General features: G+C 49.3%; 1 protein-coding gene and 1 pseudogene across 6 annotated transcripts in view; both read left to right on the top strand.

Annotated features, from left to right (window-relative positions):
* Positions 1 to 14598, top strand: part of TRABD2B (TraB domain containing 2B) — a 204055-nt gene that overhangs the window by 48790 nt on the left and 140667 nt on the right. The window lies entirely within an intron of this gene.
* LOC111744487 lies at positions 9610 to 9725 on the top strand (annotated as a pseudogene).

The following is a 14598-nucleotide window of genomic DNA, read 5'->3' as shown; positions in this document are numbered from 1 at the left end:
CAGAGAGGAGGTACACTGAGAACAAGATGTTTGGGACCAAGAGAGACAGCCAGGAGTGGGTAAGTGTGGGCAGGGAGTGTCATTCATATGCCCCGATTGCTCTTCTGGGCAGGCGTCCAGGAATAGCTGTGGTGAGAATTACATTTTTAAAGTGGGTCTAAATGTTTTTCACTGCTGGAAAATATGCCATTATGGGCATTTTCCCCCTCCAAATTCCCGGACCACCATGGCCCCCCAGGCTCCCGCCCACACTGCTCACTTTATTTTCTCTCTGACTGAAGCCTGTCTATCTTTATTCCCACATGCCACCTCTGTCCCTTGTTGGCACACAGAAGAGCAAGCTTGGGTCTTGTTGCTGTCTGTGTTTGTGTGTTAGGAACATGTGACTGGGGAGATGTGACTGGGTTCACGGCTGGGCGGCAAGGTCCTACCCAGGAAGCCAGCCTGGCAGATGAGGACAGAGAACAAAAGCAGGGCGTAGGAGGCTTCCGGGACTGGCACCGCTGCTCTTCGGTTCACTAGAGGGAACATGTAGTAATCATCACTCTGGGAGACAGCGGTGACACAGCAGTTGGCATGTGGCCTCAGTATGAGATAGACACGGTCAGCTCCAGCTCAGTCCTTTCCAAGGTGTGCAAACCTGGGCAGGCTCCTCTATCTCTCTGTGCCTCTTGGGAAATGAGATAATAAATGAGATGATAAAAGTAATGAGAATAAGTATGAGAATAGTAATGAGATAATAAATTAGGTAATAATAGTCCCTATCCATAGTAACCGTCGGCGTATTCCATCATCTTTTTTATTGTTTTTGAGATGCTCACAGTCTGATGATGCTCACAGACTACTCATGAAACAAGGAGAGTGGAATCCTGTTGCACTAGAGCCCTACAGCGTGCTAGGTGCTAGCAAGTACCTGGGAGCCAGGAAAGATTTTCCAAAGTTGCTCCTTGAAGAGTCAGACTTTGACAGGACAGACGAAAGGTCTAAGGGCATTGTAAACAGAGGAGCAGAGAGTGTACGCAGAGCCACCCTGGGGAAAGTGCGCAGTGCTTGGGGCCAGGGAGAAGCCCGATGCTGCTGGGATAAATAGGGCATCAAGGATGGTGTGAGACAACTGTTTGGAAAATAGGTTGGGGCCAGTTGTGATGGGCCTTCTATGACATAGTGTTTCCCAGGGCATTGAAGCTTTGCAAGGTTTTTAACTGTGCTTAGATCTCAGAAGGACCGCTCTGGATGCAGTATGGATGAGAGGGGCCTGGAGGTGGGCAAACCAGGGAGGAGACTGTGGAATGGTCCAAAAGAGGAGTCCCAATGGCCTTGGCTCAGGCTTCCCCTGATGCATAGGAAGCTCTGCTCAGGCTTCCCCTGATGCATAGGAAGCTCTGCGTAGATGTTTGAATGAATGACTGGTAAAGTCACTCTGTGACTTTAAGTAAGTCATCTGTCCTCTGGGAGCTTCAGTTTTTTCCGTCTGTAACAATGACACTGAAATAGCCTTGTGATTAATATCAGAGTTAGATGCCCCTGGCCTGGCTTCTCACTAGTTAGGTGACTTTGGGTGAGTTAACCTATCAAAGTCACTGCTATTTTTTATCTACAAAAGGAGTTAACAGTAGTACCTGCTTCAAAGGGTTGTTGAGAGGCTTAAAAGAGAGATCCAGGGAGAACACACAGCACAGCAGCTGGCAGAGAGCAAACCTACATAACCATTATCTCTCACCATTGTCATTTGTTGCTATCTTATCTTTTATTATTATTACTATCACTTACAATCTTTTCTTACCATTCCATGATAACAAAATGTCTAAACAGTTAAATCACGGTATCTCTCCTTTCATCCTGTCCACTGTGCTCAAGGCTGCTCATTATCATATTGTCTTTTATTGGACTTGGACTCGCAAAACTTTTAAAACTCTCTGCCTGCTCTTTCAGTCCCATCTTTCCACACCAAACCTTGTCCAAAGTGGAACTGAGTAATTAACAGTGATTACAGAATCCTGGTGGCCTTTAGGAAGTCAAGGCCCTCACAGTGTGATCTCAGGGGCCTTGGTCTTTGTTCTCCTCAGCGCTGTTACCCCAGGCACCGGGACTGGAAAGTTCTTCCCTGCCTTTGGATCGTTCCCTAAGTTGCTCCTTCCTCCTGACCCCAAGTCTGTCTGCCTATCTTCCTCCCTCCCTCTCTCTCTTACATGTACATACAGAGGCACAAATGCACAGTTATTTTTTTTGTGGGATTCCGAACCCGTCAAGGTCAACCTCTTCTTCCAAGAAGGCTTCTCAGATATCTGCTTCCAGAAAGGGTGGATCTTGCCCCTGGCCCTCTCACAGAGCACCATTTTTCTGTTGAAAGTACTCTGTGGAGTAGCTAGGGCCTTCTCTTTGGCTGTGTGTATCACCTCTACCCCACACACCTCCAGTGCTGTGTGCTTCGTGCTTGAGTTGAATTGAATCCAGCCCAACTCCATCATTTTACAGATAGGGGCACAGGATTCCACTGGGGGGTGGGGGGAGGAAAAGATGAGAGATCCCTCTGCTCTCTTCCCCAACCCCAGTACTCTGGGATATCTCAGTTGTTAGTAAGTTAATGTCACAGAAAACACATTATTTCTCAGCTAAGTTCACAGAAAACAACCATCTCTCAAGGCAGGAGAGGAAAACTTCTTTTCCCAGTGGTTCTAGAAAGAAGGCAGACTAAAACATGTGTGTTCGTGTACTCCTCCCCCACCCTGCCGTTTATGTTTAGCCCAGGACTTGAGATGGAAGGGACTATGGTTTTCAGATAAACAGGTGGGAAAGCGGAAAGGTTAGTGGAAGGCCATAATTCCGAAGGGACTGAGCTGGAACTAGAATGGTCCAAAGGTTTGGTGACTCTTTAGTCCTGAGTTCTCTCTCTCTTGTTTCCTCTGCTCTCTCTTCCACCTGCCCTGCCCTCTCTACTCCTGTAGCCTGAACCCCATTCACGTGCCTAACACCCCAAAAAGAGAAAGGTCCTGTGAATGGATTATACATCCCTTTCTGTTTGGCTTCTATTCTCTTCCAGGCCCAAGTTCCCTTGGTCTCACCTAATTTCCCTCAAGTCTTGCTCTGTGGGCCTGTGCCCGAGCTTTGGTGGCTGAGATATGTAATTTAGGCCATGTTTGCGGCTGGCAAAATATATAATGAGTAGTGGAGCTGGAGAATGATGATGTTGTTAGAGACCGCTGTGGCAATGGGATGGAATCTGGGGGGAGGGAGTTCCCGTTTCCTCTTGGAACAAGGAAGTCATGACACATGTGTGCCTCCCCTACCCCAACCCTTCACCAGGTCTGGGGCCTTTGCTTCCTCTCCCTGGTATCTGGGTTTGGGATGTTGCCCTCTGTTGCCAGCTGCAGATGGTAAGAGCCTAGCTGAAGGACTGTTGGCACCAGCAGGGCAGGAGGTAGAAAGATCAACCTTGAGAGAAAATACCTTTGTGTGAACACTGGGTGGCCCAGTCTCCATGACCGCTGCTTCTTTATTCGGGAGAGGGGGGGAACTCTGAGCTCCCACTTGTCAAAGGAAGCTTGTTTTTAAAAATCCTGTCCTTGTTAGAAATATAAAAGTGCTGGGGCCTGCCTCTAACCCTCCGAGTCACCCTAGAAAAATCCTTTCCCTCTTCTGGACCTCAGTTTCCTCATCTCTAACGATGATGATGATGGTGATGGCAATGATGGTGATATGGTGGTGATTATCCTTATTTATTCATCAGTATATTGTAAATATGAGTAGGTTTCCATCTACTTATTCCTTAGAGCCTTCCGACATAATAGGTACTATTATCATCCCCATTCTACGGATGAGAAAACTGAGGCATTGAGTCATTAACTAGTGAGACGATACAGCTAAAATATAATGGCAATCTAATTTTTTAAATTTCTTATCCTTTTCCATGCCTTTTCTTTGTCCGCGTGGTGCCCCTTTGTAACTAGAGATGCCCTTCATACAAGTTCTACTCATTCTTTAAGACGGCTCTTCCACGAGCTCCCCTGACTTCTCCAGGCCTGTCAGAGCTTCTCGTCGGCATCTGGGTCCCCACATTGTCTGTCTATCCTTTGCCTCCATACATGCCGGGTCCTCTGTCCTCCTTTCTTATGGGCTCATAGCTGGGAGCGGGCAGGGTTTTGCCCATCTCTCTCTCTCTCTCTCTCTCTCTGCCTTAGCATCAGGCTGGTGTTAGAATAGACTGTCGTTTGATCCACACTCTTCATGAGTGTGTGAATGAAGAAGCATCCAGTTCAGGATCTGAGCCCCAGGTCAGCCAGTCTCCTCTCTGATCCTTGCTCTGCAGAGCATCATGCTCTCTGCATTCAGCCAGATCTGTCCTTAAGAATGGCTCTCTCCTCCTTGACCCCATCTAAGACAGGGAGAAACCTCACAGTTCCTGATTCCCTCCTGGGTGCTAGGTGTCGTCCTGGGTGCTTTCCCATATGTTCTCCTGTTTACTACTCCTAACGACCTTTTAAGGCAGCAGCTCTAGCCCCATTTTTGCATTTGAGGCTCAGAGAAGGGAAGTAATTTGTCTGAGGTGGCAGAGCTTATACGTAGCAAAGAGGATTTGAGCATGGATCTGCCTGCATGTAAAATCAACATTCTTTTCTTTTGTGGCCTTACTTCTCAAACTGAAAATTCCAACACATGGTAGGACCTTCGGGCTGCCTCTTCTGGTCTCTCAGTTTAGAGACCTAAATATTGGGATTTCTAGGCCATTCCAGTGATGTAAGCGACTAATGGGATATAATATCTGAAATTAGGACTAACCCAGAAAACTCAGGTCTTTCAGTCCCTCTTGAGATATGGCATTTGTCTCTGCAATCACGTCTTGCTTGCTCATTAAGCATTTGTCCACTGCTTTTTTGAGGCTGCTTAAATACCCTGACAGTAATAAGGGACTACCCTAATTTTATTGCCTACTTTGTGCAGCGGGACTTTTTTTAGAAGTTAATTTCACCTGAGAAGTTCACTCAGCGGTCAGTTCTTGAGCACTCCTCTGTGTGGGGTCGGACTTGCTTCGGCCCCAGAAGCTCTCTCTATTCCAGCAAAGTGAGAGATGAAACCACTCATTGCAGTGAGGCGATGACAGGTGTAAACACACATGCTGTGAGGTTAACGTTTTGAGTTACAATCTTCTGAATTCAAATCCAGTTCCGTTATTTGACAGCTGTTTGATCTTAGGCAACTCGCTTCACCTCTCTGAGCTTTTGTTCACTCATCTGTAAAATGTGAATAAAGATAGTGCCTCCCTGACAGGGATGGGATGAGGATTAAATGAGATAAAGTGCATCCTGCACTCAGCACGGTGCCCGGCGAAGAGGAGAGCCTCAATAAATAGCAGGTGTTCTTATTATTATTGTATGCTGTGCTGGTGGAGGTTTACAGGGAGCAAAACCTGACTACCTGTAGAAGGGATGGGTGTCTGAGGAGCCCCTCTGCGGGAGATGACATCAAAGCTATCTTTTACCTAAAGGATGAGTGGGAGTTTACCAAGTGGATAAGGAGAAGGGTGTTGGCAGGGTTGGGCTGTGTTGTCCTTTCCACGATGAGCTGTATCGTCCGCTGCTTCTGACTCAGACTCTGCCTTCTATTTTGGGAGGAGAGGAGCAGGCTCACTTAAGTGCCACCTCGAAGGTTCTTTGGGATGCAGGAGATGCCTCACTGGGACACTTATTGGAATTCCAGGCCACCAGATTCCTCCTCCTGCAACCTTACCCTGAGTCCTCTGTCAGGCCCTGAACTCCCCCAACCCCACCCACTTTGAAAATGTGGCCGATGACGAAAAGGAGACATGGGTCCCGTTTGTGTCTCCATCAACTTTGGAAGCAGATCATGGGAATTTTCTGAATCTGGGCCCCCAGCCAGAAGGCATTTATAATCAGACATGGAGCAATCATTAGAGCAGAAACAATAAATTACAACAGCACCGAGAGAACTCCCCAAAGCTGCTCACACGAGCGGGAATCCAAGGAGAAGAATGCTAGCAGGCTTGGGGCCCTTCTGCCCCTCCCACATGCAGCCAGGGGCCCTCATGCCCTAACACACTCAGGCTGTGTCCCCAGACGTCTGCAAGCCGGTTGTAGCGTGCTGCCTGACCCATGTGTGCCCTAGGGATTGTGGGAGGTGGGCGTCGGAGTGGGGCAGCGTCTTCCACTAAAGCACCTTCAGGGCCAGACCCTGGAGATGTGTAGGCCCAGTCTAGCATGGCAGGAAGAACCAGAGACTTGGGGATCGGAAGATCTACTTGGCAGGAGTCAAGCTGAAGGACCGTGGCAACTCACCACCTCTCTCCAAGACTCAGTTTCCTTGTCCGTGAAATGGAAATAATACTATTTCTGTCTCACAAGATCGTTGTGAAGATTAACGTATTAAACAGGGTCAAAGCTTGGCACATACTAAGTGCTTCCTAACGTCAGTCCTCCCCCTACCCCTTCTACCTTCTGCCTATGCTATCCAGTAGAGCAGTCATTAGCCATCTGTGACTATTTAAATTTAATTTAAATTCAAATTAAAACTATAGTTTCTTGGTCGCACCAGCACATTTCAAGTGTTTCATAAGCAGACATTTTCATACAGTGAGTGGTCACTGTATTGGCCAGCACAGGCACAGAGCATTATCATTATTGTAGAAAGTTCTACTGGACGGTGCTGCCCTCCTGATTCATCTGCTACCTGGGAGAATTTTGGTCCAGTAAACACTCACTAGGCCAGGCCTTGGGGTTACAAAGATGATTGAAACTCTGTTCTGTCCCCCAAGAGCACAGAGTCTACCAGCCAGGATGAGCAAACAGTCTGAAAAAGGCTAAGATGCTAGGCCCAGAGGTAGGGCACCTAACAGGCCTAGAGAGAGTTGGAGAAGGTTCCCCGGAGCAAGAATGCCTGAGCTAATGTGTAAAGGATGTAAAGTGGAGAATGACATTCTGGGTAGAGACACAGAGGGGATGGCATTTCTAAAGATATAAAGCAGAAAACCCAGAGCGTGTGTCTGCGTATGTGAGACCTCCAATGGGTCATTACTACCAAAGCATGAAGCGAGAGGTGGGGAATGAGAGACGGGACAGGGACCACGTCAGGGAGGGCCCTCTATGCCCAGGAGGGCTCGACACTCCCGGTCTGCTAAATGCCCTGTCCCTCCCTCTACATCCCCACCCCTTGCTGACACTGAACCACAAATCTCAGACCCAAAGAGGTCTGTTGCATGACCCAGGCGTGAACTGTTAGAGCCATTGTCCTCTGAGCTAGTCACTTGACAGCCGATAGCTGTGTAATCATCCCAGCAGCCCAGGGAGGTAGGGATAATTAATCCCCAGGTGAAGATCAGGAAACAGTGACTTGCCCAGAGTCAGTCAGCCATTCAGTGGTGGGGCTGGGACTGGCCACCTGTGGTCTCTCCTCTGAGCATCAGAGGCTCTGCTGTGTTATGGCTTTTACAGTGGATAAACTGCACCTACCTGGTATATTGGTTCCTTGTTCACAAATCCGTCCCCCTACCATGTGCAATTTTGCTCCTGTGCTCACCCCTTCTCCTCTCTGCATTGATTTCCCTTCTCTACTGACCGTTCGGCTTGCACACATGCTGCAGCATCTGATCTAGAAGCACTTCCCTTGACTCAACATTTCCCTGTCCCATTTCTCAGCTTCCCCTTATAGCTAAGCTCCTCCAGTAACTTGTTTGTCCTCACCGTCCCTTTCCTTGCTTCCCATTCTCTTCCCAACCTAATCATATCACTAGTTTATCCTCACTGCTGTTCTGACACTGCTTTTATTAAAGTCATTACATTGGATTTTTGCCAAATCTAATCATCCATCATTTTAGTCTTCTCCTTGATGGACCTCCTTTGTCTACATTCCAGGCAATCCCATCCAACTCCATGGTCTCGAACACCATGTTTTCAACTCTGCTTACACCATCCATTTATATCATGAACACTTGTAGAAGTCGGAATTGGGGCCAGAATTTGTAAGGGCTCAGTAATTATGAGCTAGCTAGCAACATGCTGGTGACTCCTAAATTTATATCTCTAGCCCTGAGCTCTAGATTAGTGTCTCCAATTATTTACTCAGCAACTCTTCTTGGATCTCTATCAGGAATCTTAGAACTCTTCCTGTCAAGTATCCCTCTCGTACCTCCTAACCCTGTTGGAGAATGGCTCAATCTTGGTGAATGGCTCAAGCGAAAAACCCAGGAGCCATCTTTGATTCCTCTTTTTTCCTCTCCATGTCCAGATCTAAGCCATCAGAAAGTCCTGGTTGTGCCATTTCACTCCAAATTCTGAATCCTGCCTCTTGCCACCTTCCTCATTGCCACCATCCTCGTCCAAGCCACCTGCATGAGTTGCAGTAGCCTCCCAGTGGGGGTTCTTGCTTCAGGTTCCCCCACAGTTTCCCCTCTGGCAGAAGCCGGGAGAAACTTATTTGCTCAGATCACGTTGCTCCCCTGCTTAAGCATGCCATGCCTTCTTCCTTTCACACTAGAAGAAAGTGCAAAGCCTTCTCCTAGTCTCCAGGCCTTTTTGTGATCTAACCCTGCGGATCTCCTTCCCAATCTAGGCTTCTTACTCTTACTGCCAGCCCCCATCTCCCGCACATGGAATGCTGTTCCCCTGGATCATTCCATGGCTGGCTCCCTTTCTTTGTTAAGGCCTTGAATGAAATATCACATTCCCAGAGAGGCACATTCTCAGAAAGTAACACCCCTGTCACTGTATATCCTTTTACTCTGCTTTATTTTTCCTTACAGTATACTTGTCAGCACTTGACCTTTGAGTTATCTATCGCTGTGTAACAAACTGTCCCAGACTTAGTAGCTTAACAGTCCTTTTATTATGCTCATGACCTGTGGGTCAGGGATTTGGGCTGAGAGCAGCTGGGCTACTCTACTGCCCTAGCATCCTATGAGATTACTCAGGGTATTCAGCTGGTGGCGGGGCTGGTGTGGAGAGTTCAGGAAGGCTCCCCTCCAGAAGGCAGGTACAGCGGAAGACCGGGCTCCGCTGGGATGCTCACCCGCTCTGTGTAGTCTCAGGAGCTCTCCACGTGGTGTCTCCAGAAGCATAGTTGCCTTCTCATGTAGTGGCTCAGCACTCCAACAGTGGATATTTCTAGAGACTGGAAGTAGAAACTGCCAATGTCCTTGAGTCCTGGGCCAGAAAAGTGGCACAGTATCACTTCCATCTTATGTCTTAGTTAAACTCATCACAGAACCCTCCAGAATTCAAGCAGAAGGGGCACGAACCTCACCTCTCAATGACAGGAATGTCTTCGTAGGAAGCTTCAGTTTGCTGTATTGATGTTCTAGCCTGTATTCACCCATTTAGTTGTATATGTCCTGTGTCCTTCACCAGAATGCAGGCTCTGTGAGCACTGAGACCTTTTTTCTTATCCCTAGCACCTGAAACAATGCCTCATAGGTACATAAGAGGGATGAGAATGATTGATGAATGAATGAATGGTTATGTATAGAACAAGCCACTCATAATGTGCAGGTTTTGTTCTTTATTTGAAAACATAGAGGACGTGGTTCCATAGTGTAGTGGTTAGCACATCTGCTTTACGTGCAGAAGGTCCTGGGTTCGTGCCCCAGTGGAGCCATGGTTCATGGTCTACGGCCATGCCACCCTGAATAAGCCCGATGTCTGATCTCAGAAGCTAAGCAGGGTTAGGCCTGGTTAGTACTTGGATGGGAGACCACCTAGGAAGACCAAGTGCTGTAGGCATAAATAATAATAATAAAAAAGAAAACAGGGAGATGGTCATTCCATCCTTGCCTTCTTGTTGTGGAGTTCTTGAGTGTTCAGAGTGGGAGGAACTTTAGGGAGCCTCTAGCTCAGTCCCTGAAGATATGGCCTGACCTTTGTCTTCCCTCTACCAGCAGCCACACCTTATGTTTTCTCCTCCGAGACAGGTATGCTGAGAAGGCCCTGGGGTGTGGTCTTTGGGAATACCTGAACCAACAAATGTAAAATCGGGTCCCAGCTCTGCTCACAACCTGCTATGGGACCCTGAGCCGTCCATCCCTTTCCCACTCTGGGCCTCAGATTTCCTACCTGTAAAGGGAGGAACTTGGCCCTAGGCCACATTCTAGCCAGGAGGCCTGCTAGGAGGGAGAGAGGAGGGCAGGACAAAGCAGGCCTGGTTAACAGCCTCTGACTGTGACTCCCTTTCTTCCCAACCTGTCAAACTGCCTGTGGCCTTGTTCTATCTCCAGATGTGGACTGGGAAGTTGCCAGAGTCAACCAGGAGTTCAGCACTGATCCAAAGGGATCAAGGTGAAGATACCCAGAGAAATCCCCCTACCCCTCAAGAAAGAGCCATGCACTTTGCTCCTGCCTGCCCTAATCTCTGGGGCTCAAACTTTGTCAGAGCCAACACTTCCCTCATAAATCACCTGGCCTCCTGGTCTTTCTCTTCTTTAGCATCTTGTCAGACACCGAAAATCATTCAAGAAATCAAACCCTAAATCTCTGCTGACTGTGGCTCAGGATTCACCCTCTGGGAGGGAGGAAGGGAAGATCACAGTGTGATTTCCAGAGAACTGGGAAGGTATGCAGTTCAACTAGCCTCTACACCTGAGCACCTACCTGGCTGGGTGCTGGGGAATTGGAGATGAGGGAGAGTTGGTCCTGCTGAGCACTGCGGCATAACAGAGTCAGTGACCATGTGGAGGGATTGAGGTGGGGGAAGTGGAGAGAGCGAGGTCCACGCTATCTATAACCAGCTGTTTTCATACTGGGGCGGGGTGGGATCCTGGGAGAGGGATTTTGACTCGGGGAAGCCTAAGGACAAGACAAGTGAAAAGCAGCAGGAAGAGTATTCAAGTAGAGGGAACAGCAAAAGCCCAGAGGCCACAGAGGAGTGCCAGAGAAGACGCCCTGGAAAAGAAGGTACCATCCGCTCCGAGTCTGAAAGGAAGGCCAGGGGAGAGGGCATTCCAGCCAGAAGGGTTAAAGTGGACAAGGGCACACGTGTGTGAAATGCCACCAGTGTTTGTGTATGTGTGAGAGAGAGTGGGGAAGGAGTGGGGGAGGGACAAGCAATTTAGGGTTGGCAAACCATTGGTGAAGGCAGCCTGACAGGAAGTGGCAGTGTGGAGAGAAAGGCCTCACGGAGGGCCTGGGTTATTTTGCTTGAGGAGTTTGGGCTTAAGCAACTAAAAGTTTGTTGGGAGCTACAGACAGATAAGTGCTTCAACTGGCCCTCTTGCTGGAGATGAGCTGGACAGAGAGAGACTGAGGTGAGGAGACAGGTGAGGACATTATGGGAGTTGTCCAGACTGGATCCAGGCCCAGCCGCTCACAATGTCCTCAGTGCTGCCACTAGAGCGTCATTCCAATGACACAGCCCCGTCCAACCAACTGGTATGAGCACTCCTCCGTGTCAGGCTCCATGCTGGGTCCTGACATACAGAGGTGAAGACTGTCTCTCAAGGAGTGCTGTCCAGTGGTTCAAGGAGCAGCTTTATGGAGCAGAAAGCGGGCGTGCTGGGTGCCCTGACACTGGTGCCTTCAGTGGGATTTGAGAGGACAGGAGGGAGACCAAACTTCCATGACCATTCAGCAGGCGTTGGTTTCGTGTCTGCTGTGTACCGGGCTCTGGGAATAAAATGGTGAGCAAGCCAGAGACGGTCCTGGCTCTGGAGTTTACAGTGTGGGGGGACTGGTAAACACCCAGACAAGGACGGCACTCTTCAGGAAAGGGTGTGATGAGGAGGCAGTGCAGAGTGGGGCTTGGAAATAAGCTGGGGATTCAGGGAAATGAGGGGACCGTGATGAAGTGAGGGAGGCACTTACGATTCAAAATTTAAGGAGATTCATTCTCTCAGGATGTGCAAGTGTGGGGTCAGCACCTGAAAGCCAGGGCCTCCACGAACTTTGTGCTCCAGGGGCCTCACTTGCCTGGTTCTACACGAAAGATTTATGTCTAAACTAACACATAGACTGAGACAGAAAGATTGAGTAGGAATTAGATGAAAGGGGGGGTTTGTGGGAAGAGAGTTCTCGGCAAAAAGAACAGCATGTGCAAAGGTGCCTGTGCTCAGGGACCTGCAAGTCATCTGGTCTAGCCAAAAGGGTCCCACTGTGAGGCTGAGAGAGGGACAGAGCCTGTGAGTTACCTTAAAGCAGTTAGGGTTTTGCTGGGGAGATCATTTCCCAGGGGGATCAGTGTGGACTTCCTGGAGCAGAGAGTGTTTGGGTTCGACCCTGAAGGGTGCATGGAAGTTGGGGAAGTGAGAGTGCCCAGGGACCCTTCAGTCACACGCCCATCAAATTAGCTGAGCGTGTGCCGTGTGCTGGGCATTTGCTAATAACGAGGTACCTACCTGTTGGCAGACTGGCTGTTTGCTGGAGGATTCAGTTGGGAACCTTTCAGAATTTAAAGGACAAGGCGATCTAAACTTTAAAAGCCTTGCTACCTCCACCCCTCGCTTATTCTTTCCCTTGTTAGTTCAGCAACTGTGTCTGAGAAACAGTCTTTTCACAGACTCTTGGGACCAGTAATCACAGAGTGTAGATTTTAGAGGCAGTGGGTATAGGGAAGGCAAAATTTGTGAGCACCGGGCATAAGGCATACTCTGTGCAGAGAGCCTTAATATGTCATCTCATTCGAATCCTCCCCATAATAATAAAAGGTAGCTACTATTATACCCATTTTACAGATGAAAAAACAAGAGCTCAGAGAAATTAGCCAGCTTTTTCCCCAGGTCACAGAGCATATTAGGACAGAGGCAGGATTTGAACTGAGGCTGCTCTGCTTTCCAGGCTTATAATCCTTCCTCTGCACCACATTGCTGCTGGGGCCTGTTGACCACTTATTAACTCTGTGACCTCCTGCAAGTGACTTATTCCCACTGAGCCTCAGTTTCTTCACTGGTAGTGTGAAGGAGTCGAACTCGATGGACTAGAACAATGCTTCTCAAACTTTACTGTGCCTGCATCACCTGGGGATCTTGTTAAAAGGCAGATTATGATTCAGAAGGTCCGAGGTAGGCCCGAGAGTCAGCCTTTCTGACAAGCTCACAGGCACTGCTGATGTTTCTGGTCCATGGGCCACCCTTTGAGTAGCAAGGGCTGGACTATCTCCAAAGGCCCACCTAGCCACAAAGACTGGCTCTTGCTGGAGAGAGGAGCAGAGACACTACTCAAACTAAGCTTATTCTGGCAATTCCTTTCCATTCCTTTTAGCTTCTGGTTAGAGGTCAGGGCAAGGAGAATGTCTCCCCATTCTGGAAGAAGAACCAAAGGCTCAGAGAGGGCCTGGAGCCTGCCCAATCCTGGCGATGCCTGGCCAGTGTTCTCTGTACTCCCCGACTCTTGTTGGGAGGGGGGTGCTTTCTCTCTTTGGCAGCCTCTTCTGGGCCAGCATGTTCAATTGACACCTCCCATCATGGATGGCCCTGCATTTCTCCTAATGAGGGGGCCCCTCCTGATAAAGGAGCAGCATCCTTTGTGGCCACTGTGGTATTGGCCTGCCCCTCCCCTGCAGCCCATTTGGCCTAAAAGGGCATGACTCTGGGGGCGGGAGGGGGCCACTCAGGAGGAAGGAAACCTGTCTCCCTACACAGCAGTTCCACAGTGCTTGGTACCATCAGGATCATACTCTCTGGGATGGTTTTGGGCTTGTTCACTTGGAAGGGAGAAGATGCCGGAACAGTGGGTGTTTGTGGATGGATTTACGGGCTTCGTATTTACCCATATTGTCAAGGAAACAGGACTACAGGATTGAGTCACACAGAACAGGAAGGCTGCACCTGGCACCTCTGGTGGCCTGAGCCCACCCAGCCCTCAGGGACACCGTTTACATGCGCCAGGCCTCCACTAAAGGCCAACTCAGCCTTTGCCCTCACCTTAGCTCATGCTGGCTGCCCCCGCTTCCAAAAACACCCTCCTAGCTCCTTGCTGTTCTCAATCTCAGCCCTTCCAAGTCCTCCAAGGCCCTTTGAGGGGACTTCCCCCTACCTTCATCCTTCCATTCTGTGAACTCGGCCTGCGTCATACAATCCCCACCAGTGTGCCTTGTGCGTACCTGGGCTGCATGGACTTGTTTGTGGGTGGATCTTGGTTTCCATCTACTTCTTGAACCCAGAAACTAGGATTTGTATTGTATCTGCACCTCAGCCAAATCCACAGTCAGGACTCAGAAAAGGATGGGCTCTCTGAAGCATGGGGGGCTGGAAGAGGGAGGGACGGGCTGAGAGGTTAGTACCAGCCTGTGATGCTGCATGCCCTAGGAAGTCACCTTGGCCTCCTTCCTTGATAAAAATGTTTGGCAGCTATGTCCACCCTCCACACTCTACCCTCCCATCCTCCCCAATCCCTCTGTACACATGGCCACTGGGTAGCAATGGCTACACCTCTCAACTGGAAAGGGACCTGCTACCCAGCTCTTAACACAGCTGGCAGCCTCGTGGCAAGATCCGAGGTGATCAGGGCGGTATGCCAGGGGAGAGGTATAGAAGGACGGACTGGCCTGTGGCTGCTGGGGCCAGCAGTCCTACACAGCAGGAGAGCCCTGACAGATCAAGTAGGTCAAAGCCAAACATCCATTACTGGGAGCCAGAGCTCTGTGTAGAAGCCTGTGCTCCTCTCCAGT

Source organism: Pteropus vampyrus, unplaced genomic scaffold (genome assembly GCF_000151845.1).
Source record: "Pteropus vampyrus isolate Shadow unplaced genomic scaffold, Pvam_2.0 Scaffold135, whole genome shotgun sequence".
NCBI classification, from domain to species: Eukaryota; Metazoa; Chordata; class Mammalia; order Chiroptera; family Pteropodidae; genus Pteropus; species Pteropus vampyrus.
Note: the sequence above shows the minus strand (reverse complement) of the source record. Positions and strands in the feature narration are given on the sequence as shown.